The sequence below is a fragment of the Nyctereutes procyonoides genome, unplaced genomic scaffold (assembly GCF_905146905.1).
Source record: "Nyctereutes procyonoides isolate TBG_1078 unplaced genomic scaffold, NYPRO_anot_genome, whole genome shotgun sequence".
NCBI lineage: Eukaryota > Metazoa > Chordata > Mammalia > Carnivora > Canidae > Nyctereutes > Nyctereutes procyonoides.
The window spans coordinates 15,149,178-15,163,172 of record NW_026575037.1 but is presented as its reverse complement, the minus strand read 5'-3'; the positions used below and the strand labels follow the sequence as shown (position 1 = coordinate 15,163,172).

At 43.3% G+C, this 13,995-nt stretch overlaps 1 protein-coding gene across 4 annotated transcripts in view; it reads left to right on the top strand.

Moving 5' to 3' along the window:
* PROX1 (prospero homeobox 1) overlaps positions 1–13,995 on the top strand; it is a 57,894-nt gene that overhangs the window by 37,917 nt on the left and 5,982 nt on the right. The window lies entirely within an intron of this gene.

Below are 13,995 nucleotides of genomic sequence, written 5' to 3'. Positions count from 1 at the left end.
TCTTGGGCTGTGATGGGTGCTCCATAATTGGGATGTTTAATTTCCCCTTAAATTTGAATTAATTGGTCTGTGTTAGCATACTCTGAGTAGCCTCGCCAGAGGAGAGGTTAACCAGTTTTTATCCCCCAGTCGCTGCCACAGAAGATGTTTGAAATGTCCCTATCTTTGAGTCAAACACAGATTCTTCATTTTTAAGGATTAAGTTCATATATTTATGGGCATCACGGGCAGGCCCTAGGACAGAGACATTGGTAAGGAATAAAGGAAACTCCCTGCAAGGAATGAGTTGTCCTATTGTACCAGGCCCCTTTCCAGTTACCGAGCCCCATTCCGAACCTTAGGACCCACCTGGCCGGCAGAGCGGAAGGAGAGGTGGTCAGATCAGTAGGCTACCCGGCCCCGGGCAGGAAGCCTGTCGGGAGAGGCTGGTACCTGTCATTCGTGGTATCATTTTCGAAAAACTTAGGATGTCGCCGCAACATTCCCAACCTTCTATTATTAGCTCATTACGGTTTTATCACCCATGGGTTTATTTAAACCTTTTTTAAATCTGACTGCCTTCTCAGAGTATACCACTCCTCAAGATACTAATTCTCTAAATTTATTACCTGCTGTGAAAATTGTATCTTCTTTTTATGGCTCTTAAAGTGATTTCCCTGGAACTCCAAAGGGATCTCCCTTGGTATAATATCCTGGGATTTGTGAACAGGACTGTGGCCATATTCTCCATTTCCTTTCTGATTTTATAGACTTTGATCATTCCTCCCTCTTAATCTTCATCTCTCCAGATTAAGGGGCTCTAATCCTTTTTAAAAGTCTAATCTCATACAGTAAGTGGGCTGCCCCTGATCATTTCCGCTGCCCTCTGTAATGCGCTTCCGGCATGACTGTGCCCTTGCGAGGGATGGTCGCAATTACTAGACCATGGCACAGAATTCCAGCTGTGGGCAGCCACACCAGTTTGGTGATTGTACCTCTCTCACGCACGCCCAGTGAGATTTGTTTTGTTTGTCCCAAAAGTTTATCCTCAGAAGTTGGATTTCTTGAGTAATATCTCAGGAACACTTTTTGGTTAAAAATGATCCCAGGAGACCAATTTCTGTGACTCTTGGCCAGTATTCTGACAAATCTGAATGTGTCTACAGGGCACAACCAGCCAAATAAAAAATGGGCAGATCCACCATGCTGTCCGGATGTTTTTAGGGTCTTTGTAGATAAAGTATCAGAATATTTAATATCACGAAGACATGGCCTTAGTCTTGGGCTTGAGTCTGTAACGATGATAAGGAAGACGAGAAAGCTCTGATCTCTAAATTATTCTCGGGCAGGAAAGAAATGTTCTTCACTTATGAGTAGGCGTTATTTCATATGAAAGCAGAACCTTGAAATCCTAAGAAGGAAATCCTTTGGGGAGTCTTTGCAATGTCAGGTCCTGAACTAATAATAATGCAGAGCCTAAGAGCATGGATTCTGGAACTGGTTCCGAGGGTCAGATCCCAGCTTTGCCACTTCCTAGCATTGAAACTTTGGTAAGTGTCTTACACTTCCTGTGCCTCAATTTCCTCATCTATGAAATGGGGAAAATAATAGCAACTACCTCACAGAGTTGTCTTGAGAATTAAGTGAACTTAATAGTACAAAGTTAGTGCTGTATAAGCCTTTGCTTTTATTAATCCATAGAGCCAAGTAAAAGTTACCATGTTGCTGTTATCAGTAGCTCAACTATTGCACCATTTCCTGCTGACCCTAAATAGGCAAACAAACAAATGAGCAAACAGGGACTTCTCATCAGAATTGGGACAAAGAGTCAATGCAAAACTGGTTTGAAAAAGAGAAAGTGATTCCTCCTGCCCCAGGTGTGGCTGTAAAGGTGACACCAACCTGGAACGCCTCCAGGATTCTGGAGTCGTGGGTTCCAGATGAGAAGGGCAGCAATGAGGGTGAGGGAGCACCGGATGGAAGGGTCTGCCTCTGGCAACACCTGCCTCGTCCGGCTGTCCTTTGCTCACCTGTGAAGTGATAAGATTAAACACAGAGCTGTGTTCTATCTCTGAAATTCTGTGATTCTAGAATAAAGACATTCTGCATTCTTTAAATAAATCCCAGGCATGATGCACAGCTTTAAGCAGTGATTGTGGAGCCCCTAGGAATCCAGATGGTGTCCATGTGGGGCCACTGACACCCTTGTGGCTCTGCTGTGGCTTAATTATCTCAGTGAAAATCTCTAGGGTGCCCATTTTAGCCTTCTCCCAAGGCCCGCTTTGCAGATCTAAATCTCAACAGTGCCCTTGGAGACGTGGCAACTCCCTTGCTGGGATTATAGAGACTAATTTTTTAAATTCATAAACATTTATTGACTGAATTGGCACGCATCATTATACTTGCTGCTCACTTTATTTGTTGTGTTGGCTAGGGCAGCCAAACCATGAGGACATTTGTCGGTGAAGCCCTCGTGCAAGTGGGTTTTCTAGGAGATAGCACAGAGCTGCACAAACTGAGGGAGAGTCTGTAGACCTGTTCCCACCCATATCCCACTGTGCCACACTTCCACCCAGATAGCCAGCATTTGCGCTATGCATTAACCTCTGTATGATAGACAGCACCTCCCCTCTTCTAAGGGTCAGAAAGTTTTTCGGATAACTACCTTCATGACTAGGCTTGGCTGGCAACTTTTGCAAAAGCATCACATCACCCACCTTTTATTTTAAGGCCTCCCAATGTGGTAATCTCCATCATGAAAGTCTTTCATGGGTTTTTGTGTGTGTTCATGTATTTGTGGTTGGCAGGTATTAAATCCTCACACAAGTCATTTGGATATGTAGTCTTCATCTTTTTAGGGTCATGGCCCCCATCTTCTGTTTTTTGGGGGGGAAGGGGCTATTGTAGCATTTTAAAGTAAAATCTGGTTCTAACAGTGACTTTTAGTAAAAGGTACTATGTTGACTGAGAACAAGTGTAGGGGTTTGTGTGGTGCCAGAGGCAGAGAAACAACCAGAAGCAGAAGTGGGTGGAAGAAGATGAAAGGCTCTGGTTTCAAGGCCACTACCATTCTTTTAATATAGAGACTATTTTCAAAGATTTCTCCTTTGCAGTGGCCTGATGGCATGCATGATCACCTGGATGTAGACTCCTGTAACTGCCTTCCAGCAGGGCCATTGCAAGTGCCAATCCCTGACAGCATCCTAAGATGCCCCTGACAGCATCCTAAGATGCCCCACAGCAGGCAATACCTCAAGTCCCATTCAGTGTTGGCATGGGTCCAGGGCTCCCGAAGTCTCCTGGGGCCATTCGGGAATCTGTTTCTCCCCTCTTCTAAACTATTTACCTTTCTTGAAAAAGGAATTTCAGAGCCAATCCCAAGCTCTTAGGTTGCTTTGGAAATATAGCTCATCCTTCCTTTTGCAAAGAGTAATTGTGGAGGAGAGACCAATAGAATACTCCGGAAACAAAACAGAATTTCTCCAGCAGAACAAAGATCTTTTAGTGAAAACCAAAAGATGGGACTGAGGCCTTTAATCCCAGCCCTTTCTCAGAGCAGCCTCGATATTATTTGGGATGCATGCTCTATTGTTAGCAGAGTGGCCGTCTCTCCCAGGATCCGGTGTTCTCGGAAGCATTCTTTTGATTATCACCCGTATCTCACAGTGCCTGCTCTGGTGCTCGCCACGAGTAATGTTCTCATCGTCCTGCCTGAACCCCCACTTCCTAACAGTTTCTCCCTGGGCTCCTCACTCACATGCTCTATCAGCATGAATACAGGGCACGCAGGCTAGTTTCCATGTTAGCCTAGGCAAAGCTTAATTACGAAGATAAACCTGCTGCAGAAAACAATCACGTAATGCATTCTCGAACGAAACAGGAGTAACTGTGGATTATCTGTGCCCAGCTTCCTTTCGTGCAATATTGGAGAGTTTATGTCTTGTTGTTTTTGGATAATCTCCCATCCAAGAATGGCACCAAGCTTGGCCCTATTTATTTTACCGCCTCACCCAGTAATTGTAGCAGAAGTTAAACTTTAAGCACTCCCAGCCTGTCTTGAACTCAGATACCGATGCCACAATTCATGAGGCTGCCTTGAAAGGAAGTTAGTTAACGCTACAGAGTGACCAGTACGCTGCTTATTTTTCCATCTAAATATCGAGTTGATTCATTTGATGGGTTTTGAAGGAAATACAGATTCCTCCATCTCGTACATTTGAGTGTTTACTGGCAGGAAAGTTCCTAAGGAAAAGCTCCTCATCAAGGTGGAGCAAGACTGAAGTCTTGGTGGACCAAGCAAGACCGGTCCTTGATGATCTCTGGGTGTGGTTCCACTCTGTTCCCATCGACATGGGCAGCCCTCGGTACACCTGAGGAATGGTGTGACACTGCAGGTTGCATTTGGGCGAATCAATCCCAGCTACCCTGCAAGAACAAGTAGTGTGCTGACCCAGTGAGGCGCACAGGGTTAGTGAAGAATGAAAGCGCATTCATTCTCAGCCCTCAAGTTTGGCTAAGAGCAGAGGCTGGCAAACTATGGCCTATGGGCCAGATCTGGCCCTCAGCCTGTTTTTTATGACTCCATGCTCAGAATGGTTTTATATTTTTAAAAAGTTGTAAACAAGAAGAAGAATGTGCAACAGAGACAGAATGTGGCCCACAACGCCCGTGTGTTTACTATCTAGCCCTTTACAGAAAAAGTTTGCCAACCTCTGGCTCAGATCGTTTCACCCTTTTGGAGAACATGAACTCTCTCCTGGTCCTGAGGTTCCTAAACTCCCTGTTTCTTTGGTGGAATAGCCTTGATCCAGGTCTTACCTGAATAGCCTACCAGCTGCGTAATTCCAGTGGAGAGCTTCCAGTTGTTTTTCAGATCCAAGAGTATTTGCAATGTATCCTGGGGGTAAAGAGATTAGGAAAGTATTAGATTTTCCCTTTTAATACCTTTTTTCTGGTTTTCTTTTTGTTTAATTTTATGTGTTCATTGTTTAAACTTGGAGTCACTCTTTGAAACACGTGCAGAGCTTTGGAGGGAAGGAAATTTTATTCCATCACCACAAATAACATGACAGTCCTTGTGTTTCCTGACACACGTATACAACCGAGACTTCCAAGCATGAGCAAATAAACTAGCCATTTTAATCATATTTGGTGAACCAAATTTCAGCCCCGCAAAATAATTTTTAAGTTGTCACAGAGTGTATTATAATGACATTTGCCATTCTACTCCCGGCAAGCCAGTTAAGTACCTCCCTCTCTGGGGCTGTGGGAGAGATGGTTTTATTTATCTTGATATCACTGCACAGAGTTACCAATGGAATGTTTATACAGTTTGGAAAGTATACACAAATTATTAACAGGTAGAGTAGATGTTAAGACATTCTTTTTTATTCACAGTCAAAACGCCCCATCCAAGGACAATTCTTGATCATCATACGATGTTTCTATTAACACATATGTTACCAACCTCATAGAGGTGTAGGAATTTTGGATTTTCTAAATAGCCACTTTTAAAAGAGAAAGACTCCGTGCGGGTGAGGAAACAAAATACTCAGGGCGTGCCTCAGTCCTTCCTTCACTGTCCTTCGCTTCACCCACACAAGGGGTGACAGCCTGTAGCAGCCCCTCTCTGCCCACACTACGGACCAAAGTCCACTTCCTCTGATGCTTGTTCATGGAGTTCCACTGTCCATTCAGGGTAGATCCTTACCCTCCCTCTTTTGCAATTTCCACATGGTTGTTCATTCTTTTTAGTACACTTCCTCCACTGGGCCATTTCCACCATGTCCTATCTGGTTGTATAGACTGGTATGGCCCTGGAGGATGTCAGGCGGTTTCACTTGGAAGTTTTCCTGCCACAAGCCCAATGTATGTCCCTGCTGCAGCGACAGACGGAGAGACATGCTTCCCTTTTGCCACTTTTTCTAATTATCCCTGCAGCTCTTTCAGGCTGGCTGGGAGCAACCTGGGGGCCGTTGTGTGTGGGTCTCCCTCCCATTCTGTCCCCACCCCCACCCCTCGCACATTAACATGACATTGCGTGGTGTGCACAGAACGCGAGCAGCTTCCACCAGCTGAAACCTCTGATCCCAAACCCACTAGAGAGTTTGGCTTTTGGATTTTGGCAAGAAGGCCTGTTGCCCATCAGGTCAGCATGAATAAAGATTTCTTTCTTCCTTTCTTTTTTAAAGTCAAGCACCAACTGACACTGCCCCCAAAGCTCCTTTTCTCAAGACAATTTAACCCCTTCTCCCAAGTACATTTTTTTTTTCTGAATGCATGGGATTTTGTTTTATCCTTTTCCTGTGAGACAACCAAGAAATCTACTATACGTACAATCTGAAAGCCAAATCAATTCTAAGCCATCTTATCATTTTTAAAGTATGTTTATCCAGCTTTGCAGTAGGAACAAGCAGGCTGTTTGAAGGCCACATACTTTTCAAACCTTGGTTGCAACACGTTTGCCCCGTTTTGAAACTGTCTTTATCTAGCCGAGAAAACGAAAATCTATTTGACAAAGTGGCACTCTGGCCAGTTTATCTTGCAATATGGCTTTAGCTCACTGAGTGTATTGATTTGCTTAAATTAATGTTTACAGAATGCTACTGAATTTTGCTCAACAGAACATTGTTCTTTTGAAGGTTTGTAAAAAAAAATATATATATATATATATACACACAGACTGTTATTGCCATGTGTTCCCTTGCTTAGAGGAAACATGGGGGGGGGTAGATTTGTTTTTGTTTTATTGTTTTTTTTTTTTTTTTTTTTAAGGACAGCCTTGAACTATAGCCACTTCCTATAAGCATTTACTCCTCACATATTTAAGTGGCAAAACATGTTACTAGGAAGTGAGCCCCACTCTTAGGCCTAAAACTGCATGGGCGTTATGCTGAGCCAGTCCTCTAGGGTGCCCAAACGCTGAACGCCACTTGGAGCATCAGAGTAAAAAAGGCTTTAGTCCGAAGCCTGGTTGCTGCCACAACCAGAATCTTCCTCTGGTATAACCAGGCAGGCATTGGCAAGTGGCTTCACAGCCAGTGCTGCCCAGATACTGCCAGGCCTTCCAAACATAGGTGTGAGCATCCTAATAAAATTTAAACACCATGTAGCCATTTAGTGGGAACTCTTAGGTATAATACCCCGTTCTTTGACTGTGGCACTCAGTGATTAATATACAAAACCTAATCTCTAGTGATCATTGTAAAACTGGCCTTCCCAAGGGAAGCACACATGGCCCTTCCTTCAGCTCCTGACAGAGATTCAAATCACAATCATGAAATGACTGAAATAAAACTTAGGAAACACAAAGCAACTTTCTCAACCTGTTGACTCAGCCAATAACATTGCTCAAGCAGACGTACTCAGAGCATCTCTCAAAATACTGCTTTGCACACACTTACTAACCACAGTGAAATACTTCCCAGGAATCGGACTCTTCTTTAAAGGTTCAAAGCCTCCCCTTACATTTGGGTGATATGTTATGCTTTCCAAAGCACATTCACGTTTGCTTTCCCACCGGGGACGTTGGGACACAATCCCACAATGCACTCTGTGCAGCATCCAGTGCCATGTCTTCTTTCTGGGCCAGTTAGTCTTGAGTTGTACACACACAGTAAATGCATGCCTGGCTGCAAGGGAGACCCTCCATAACAGCATCTTATAACCATAGTTGATAACTCCAGGTTTCCTCCCCTGCCTGGCAGGAAAATTCAGTGAGAATGCACTAGTGGAAAGGGGCAGCAATATCATATCTGTTCTTGCCTTTTCATCTGATAATCTCTTTGAGGAGTTACTAAAGCATCTGAGTTTATCCATTTAAGTCCACTCTGTCTGCAGTGTAAGTCCCCAGCTTGTGCCACTGCCGTCAGGAGCTAGGTCTCTCCTTGATCAATATTTACTTAACAAACAGCAGGGATGGGAGAGTTTGTTTAGAGGAATCATGTGCACACCAGGGTGAATGAGTGCTGGGGAAAGTACTTCAACTTTGTCTCCTTCTCTAAGACCTCTCTGAGCATGTGCGTGTGTGCGTGTACACGGGCAGACGCCCTTTCTCTTCCTAGCTTCTCCAAAGACACTTAGAAGTCATCTAGAAAATGCCTCGCAATTTATGATCAGTACGTTGTTTACCCTGTAAGAGAGAACTCATGATGCAAATTCGGTTTTGAAAGCCCCAGCCCAAAGTGCGACTCTCATGCTCTTGCACAGGTGAAACATTTTGGGAAAAGACTCTTTGGGATGAACAAGATGCACGAGCATCTTCCTCTGACCCCTTTCAGAGAAGTGGGAGGGAAGAAAACACAGATGGAAACGGTGAAAGCAATTTGACAAGGCAACTCTAACTATATATTTCTGAGGGCATTACATTCATTTTTGTTTTGTTTTTGGGTTTTTGTTTTTTTTTTTTTTTTTTGAGAGCCCAAGGAGAAAAGCAACTCTCCAGATTTTCAAAGCTGCTTACCCAGTTTTTGGACTTAGATGTGTCTAACACTAATAGTAAATATGAACACCACGGCGTTTGAGTTTAGAGAGCACTCTTCTTTCAACATCACTGAAACAATTGCTTGAAGGCTCAAGTCAGTGTCTCCAATCCAGTTGACTTGGAGGCATCTGGGTCTAGTTTGAGGGGTTTTGTTTCTGTGTGGGTAGAGGCTGGGAGAGGCTGGGGGAGTTATTTATTTATTTGATTTTGTGAATTGGAGTTGTAAAGCCATCTGAAATATTCATGCAGAATTGTCTGAGAAGCCCGTTTCTGTTTTATTTACTGCACAGTAGAACAGCCACAGTGGATTAGTTCTACAATACCCGTAACAAAAGCCCAACAGCTGATGCATGTGATGTTAGGAGGTGACAAAACAGTTAAAGTATGCTGCTGGCTACAGGCAAGCAGTCAGCAGATGCAGACAAAAGGGTTTGTGACAAGAATAACTCTCTCTCCAAGGCGAGCAGTGAAGAGTATCCAAAATACCAGTACCCTTTTCTCCTTGACATTGTCTTCTTACAGTCAGCATTTTATTGTCCTTTTATAGTATTAAAAAAAAAAGTGGAGGAGGAAGAAGAAAGGAAACCCACACACAAACTAATTCACCAAAATAGTAGCCACGATATTACTTTTCCATCTCCTGTCTATACACAGGTCCCCTCTTACATTTCCCCGTCGAAGTAAGTTTGAAAAAACAATAGTTTAAGAGATAAACTGAATAGAGGATCTCCCTTGATAAGATTGAAACCTATTGATAACCTCGAAAAGCCATTTGAGCCTTTGGTTATTGGGGAGGGGCTGGGGAGACAGCTCTACGCCTGGTTTGTTTTCTGTCCATTTCAACAAAGATCATTTCACTGATAAAATTAGGCCAGTGGACCAATTTTTAAAGGGGATTGAGGATGGAGAGGTATCCGCGGGAAACTGTGCAAGGGGCCAGGTTTAGGTCTCCTGCAAAAGGCCAAAGGATGAGCTTGTGGATATTTCAGAGGTGTGAAAAATCAGCTTCTCTGTCTCCAGAAAATAGGAGAGGCTGTCTTCTTTTTAACCTTTGTAATTCCCCTCTATTCTCTGTGACATTCATTCAGCTGCCAAGAGCGTTTGGCAAGGTTTGGGCCAGCGAGCACACTTCCAGTGACCACTAACCTTGGTATGTCCTGACACTTATGATGAGTGTCTGCAGGACACAGAAGGCAGGCAGCCTGCTATGTCAGGCTTTTATTATGTACTGCAGAGGCTAGGGACAGTCAGTTTAATAAAACAAATCATCCTTGAAGGTAAAGCAACTGGGAAGAGGAGGAGGAAGACAGGGGAAAAACGTGTCTTTGCCACTCATTCTGAGGGGGAAAAAAAAAAGAACCACAAAACAGCCGCCCACCCAACACACCGTGAGTGTGCGTGCGTGCATGTGTATTCGTGTGCACGCGTGCGCGCACCCGCGCAACCCAGCCACAGCTGGAGCAGATTTGAAAACATCCTCCCGATTTCCCCATTTCATCAAAGCCCATAAGGCCCTTGCTTGCTCTGAGGAGACTCAAGTACAAAAGATTGTGATGAAATTGGTAGACGCTGATAGCCAGCCCCCTTCAAATTTATGAGTGCATTCAAGTACCTCATGGCAATTATATTCTCCTCCAAATATCAAGGCAAGGAGAGGCAAGACCATTTGGGGTGAGGTTCCTATATTGGGATGCCTTTTTATCAAGCAAAGTTTCCATTCTCCTCTCCTGAAGAACACTCGGCACAGCAGCTCCCACAATAGCTTCAGAGTTCCAGCCAGAGACTTTGGAAGCCTTTTGTTTTTTCCCTGTGGCATGTCCAAAGGCATGGCCTTCCCTCCCCCCTCCCAGCAGCCTGCATTGTCTTGCATTCCAGGGACTTGATTGACTGTTGCCACCTGATGCTGAGGAGATACTCTGGGGTTCATTCTGCAGATTGTTGGGTTCTATTAAAAGAAACCTAGATAAGGGATTACTTGTCACTAAGGGATTTTCTGCAGATGTTTATTAGTGATTGGAAATCCATTAGGTGTGAAGAGGTCCAGAAAAATATGGGCAACATCATTCTCATAAGCCTGAATTCTAAGACAGTCCCTCCCCCACAAAAAAAAATCAGGAAGGACCCCCTCCACCCCTTACTCTGTTAAATGGAGTTGGGGAAAGTTTTAAAGCAGAAAGGTGAGGGTCTCTTTTCCCATGGGTGCTATTTCTACCTGTGGATGAATTCCTTGGCACTCTCTCAAAAGATTAGTTGCTACTCATCAGTTTACCTTTCTGGAGCCACCAAAAAAGATTAATTGCTCTAGCATTAGAGGATCTCATTATCAATTGCTCTAAACCAGCCCAATCTGTTGTGGGAGTATTGTCTCAAAGTAAGCACTAAATTAGCAAACCATTTCATTTGTTCAAAAAGAATTCATCCCTTCTCAAACATAAACCAATAACCTAAATTTCCTCCTGGGAATCCTTTGTTCACATTGATTTTGAAGTTACCAGCTCTTCTGTGGTTTTTCTCAGACACAGATCCGTGGCTTGTCAAGGTTTTGATGCCCTATCTAAATAGAAATTACTGAAAATGCATTAAAAAGGAGTCAGCATGGTTTAATGCTAAGACACCTGGACATGTTATTTCTCATGAGTCTCTTGTTCTCATAATTCATTCATCTTGTAGAGTCTCATAGTTTCTTATCTACAAAAATGACTTTTGAGATCAATTCCAACTCTTCATATGCTATCTTTTGGGGGGGCATTATTTTAAAATTTCTTTAAAAAAAAAAGTTTGAGGGAGAAGGTAAGTAGGACTCCAGAGCAGTATGGAGTAAAGCAGAAAGCAAGTTCTCATTCTGAAAGACTAGGCAAGAGAACTTTGGTAGGTAATCATTGCGGGCAGGGGTGGTTTGTGGAAACTGTGGCTCTTTATCTAGAGAAGTCTTGTGGCAAGTTCATTGCTAGCTAGTTCTACAGCTAGTGAGAAGTAGGTGAAAAATTAAACAATGCAAGACACAAATACAAAAGATGGTGAAGGATGGCCCAAGATTACCACCAAAAGAAATGAATGTTTAAAACAAGATAAAACCCACTAAAAACCTTAACAAGCATGACAAATGGTAATAATAGGATGGGAGCTGCAAAAAAATAAAATAAAATAAGATGGGAGCTGCATAACCCTCCCCCCACCCCACCCCGAGAAGTTACTTTCATTTGCTCTCAGGCAAATCCTGGAACTCTGCTTCCCTCCCAACTCTAGAGCTGATGCATTTCTCTCCTCTGAGGATCTCAGACAATACTCTGCTCCCTTTGGGCCCTGGTACTCCAGACCTCCTGTGGGGCCCTTTGGTGTGGAGGGGCTCCGTTCTTCTCTGACTTCCCCTGGAGCAGCCACCGTACCCTGTGCCCCACACAGCTCTCTACCATGCCATGCTGCGTTCCCCGAGTGTTCAAGGAACATAGATCTTTGTCATGCCTTTGGTGCCAGTGGCCAGGAAAACCACACTTCTTGAATTGTTTATTTTAATAAATGCCTATGATTATGTTTCTGTAGCATTTGGCTAACAGCTCCCAAACCAAGTAGTTAGAGTGGGTAGTTGTACTGCCTTACTGTTCTCCAGCCAGATTCCCTCTCTCAATAATGCCCAGCTGATAAAATGTGAAGGATTATCTTTGAGGGAAGAGGGGAGAGTACTCAGAAAGCCTGCTTAATGACTCTTTATTTGGTGTGAGGTGAGTGGGAGAGCTAATCTCTCCAGGCTCCTCCTATCCCTCCTATCCTGTATCTGCAAGAGTTTTAGGGGAGAAATCACCAACCTTCTGCAGCAAATCTAGATGAATTCTCATCAGGGAAAGGCCCCTGGGGTGTGTGGGGAGCAGGTAGTGTCTGGATGATTTTGGGGAGCTATGTCCTGAGAAACTGGCCAGTTTCTCAGGACATGATATATATGTCTTTGGAAGGGACTTCTCAAATTTTTTGCTTTTTCTAGACTCTGATAGGCCCCAGATAGGGTCCCTTCTTTTTCTAGGAAATTACTAATTTTCTTTACAAAAGACAAGTGACTTACTTACTATTGGAAGGAGTGAATTTCTTTGTCCAATTTTAAATATATAAAAGAGGTGCTTGGTGATCATTTCAGTTTTCTTTAATAGTTACTATCATTATAAAATGGTCCATTGCACAAATTGAGAAATGTAGGGGAGAAAGATATCAAATCTGTTCGACGTGACCGTACCTCCCTTTTATTTGGTAAAGTGGCATATGTGAACTGGGATGAAAATCTTTTCACCTCTTGTGTATGTGTAGACAGATCTATCTACACTTACAACTATAGTACATTTACTTCCTCATGTATCTGCACTTACTATAAAAAATTAAACATTACTAATGCATACATACCCCACTAAAAGAAATCTACTGCGTGTCCATGTGTACTTGGAAAATTAAGAGTTCACAGAAGGGCTCTGCTAATCCTTTATCTTGGTGTGGGGAAAGAGAAGCCATGCTTTTTACCTTCAGTAACTGACAAAGAATACTAAGTACATCAATGGCTACCCCTTTCCCTAGACAAGAGGTCAGACTATTAAATAAACAATTAAGAACACGCACACACACACACCCATGCCCATAATAGTTGCTGTGGAAGAAAAGAATAAGCAAATAGGGATTCTAAAAAGAATATTTGGAGGGGCGCCTGGGTGGCTCAATCGGTTGAGCATCCAACTCTTGATTTTGGCTCAGGTCAGGAACTCAGCCCCTCTGCTGAGCACAGAGTCTACATGTCCCTTCCTTCTGCCCCCCAACCCTCTTCCTCCAGCACGTGCATTTTGTCCCTTTCTCTCTTTCTCTAAAATGAATAAATTGATGGGGCACCTGGGTGGCTTAGTAGTTGAACATCTGCCTTCAGCTCAGGTTGTGATCCCGGGGTCCCCAGATGGAGTCCTGGATCCGGTTCCCTGCGGGGAGCCTGCTTCTCCCTCTGCCTATGTCTCGGTCTCTCTCTGCCTATGTCTTGGTCTCTCTCTGCCTATGTCTCGGTGTCTTTCATGAATAAATAAATAAAATATTTTTTAAAAATAAATTAAATTCACTAATTAACTCTTTTTAAAAATAAAAAAGAATATTTGGAGGATATTGGTCTTAGAATGTAAGGACTTTGAAAAATTCCCTTGATCTCTCTGAGCCCAGGTTTTCCCCACAGTAAAAAGGGGACAATGACACCTTATGGAGATGTTGGGAGAATTGAATGGCATGATTCATGTACATAACACAGCGCCTGACACATAATAAGCACGCCAGAAATGTTAGTTTTCGTTATTACCATCAGCTGCATGAATCACTCTTATGGAGCGACCCTAATCTCAAAGTAAAGTAATTTCCGATGTAGAATTTTAGGACTCAGTACAGATTTGGTATTTTGGGACTCAGCATTCATTTCATTATCTTAGCCCTGTCTGTATGCAGGGTACTTCATGGTGCATATTACTCTCATATACAATTCAGCACTCAGGTCAACACTCTTCTGCTGCTCTGAGTAGGAAACAGAT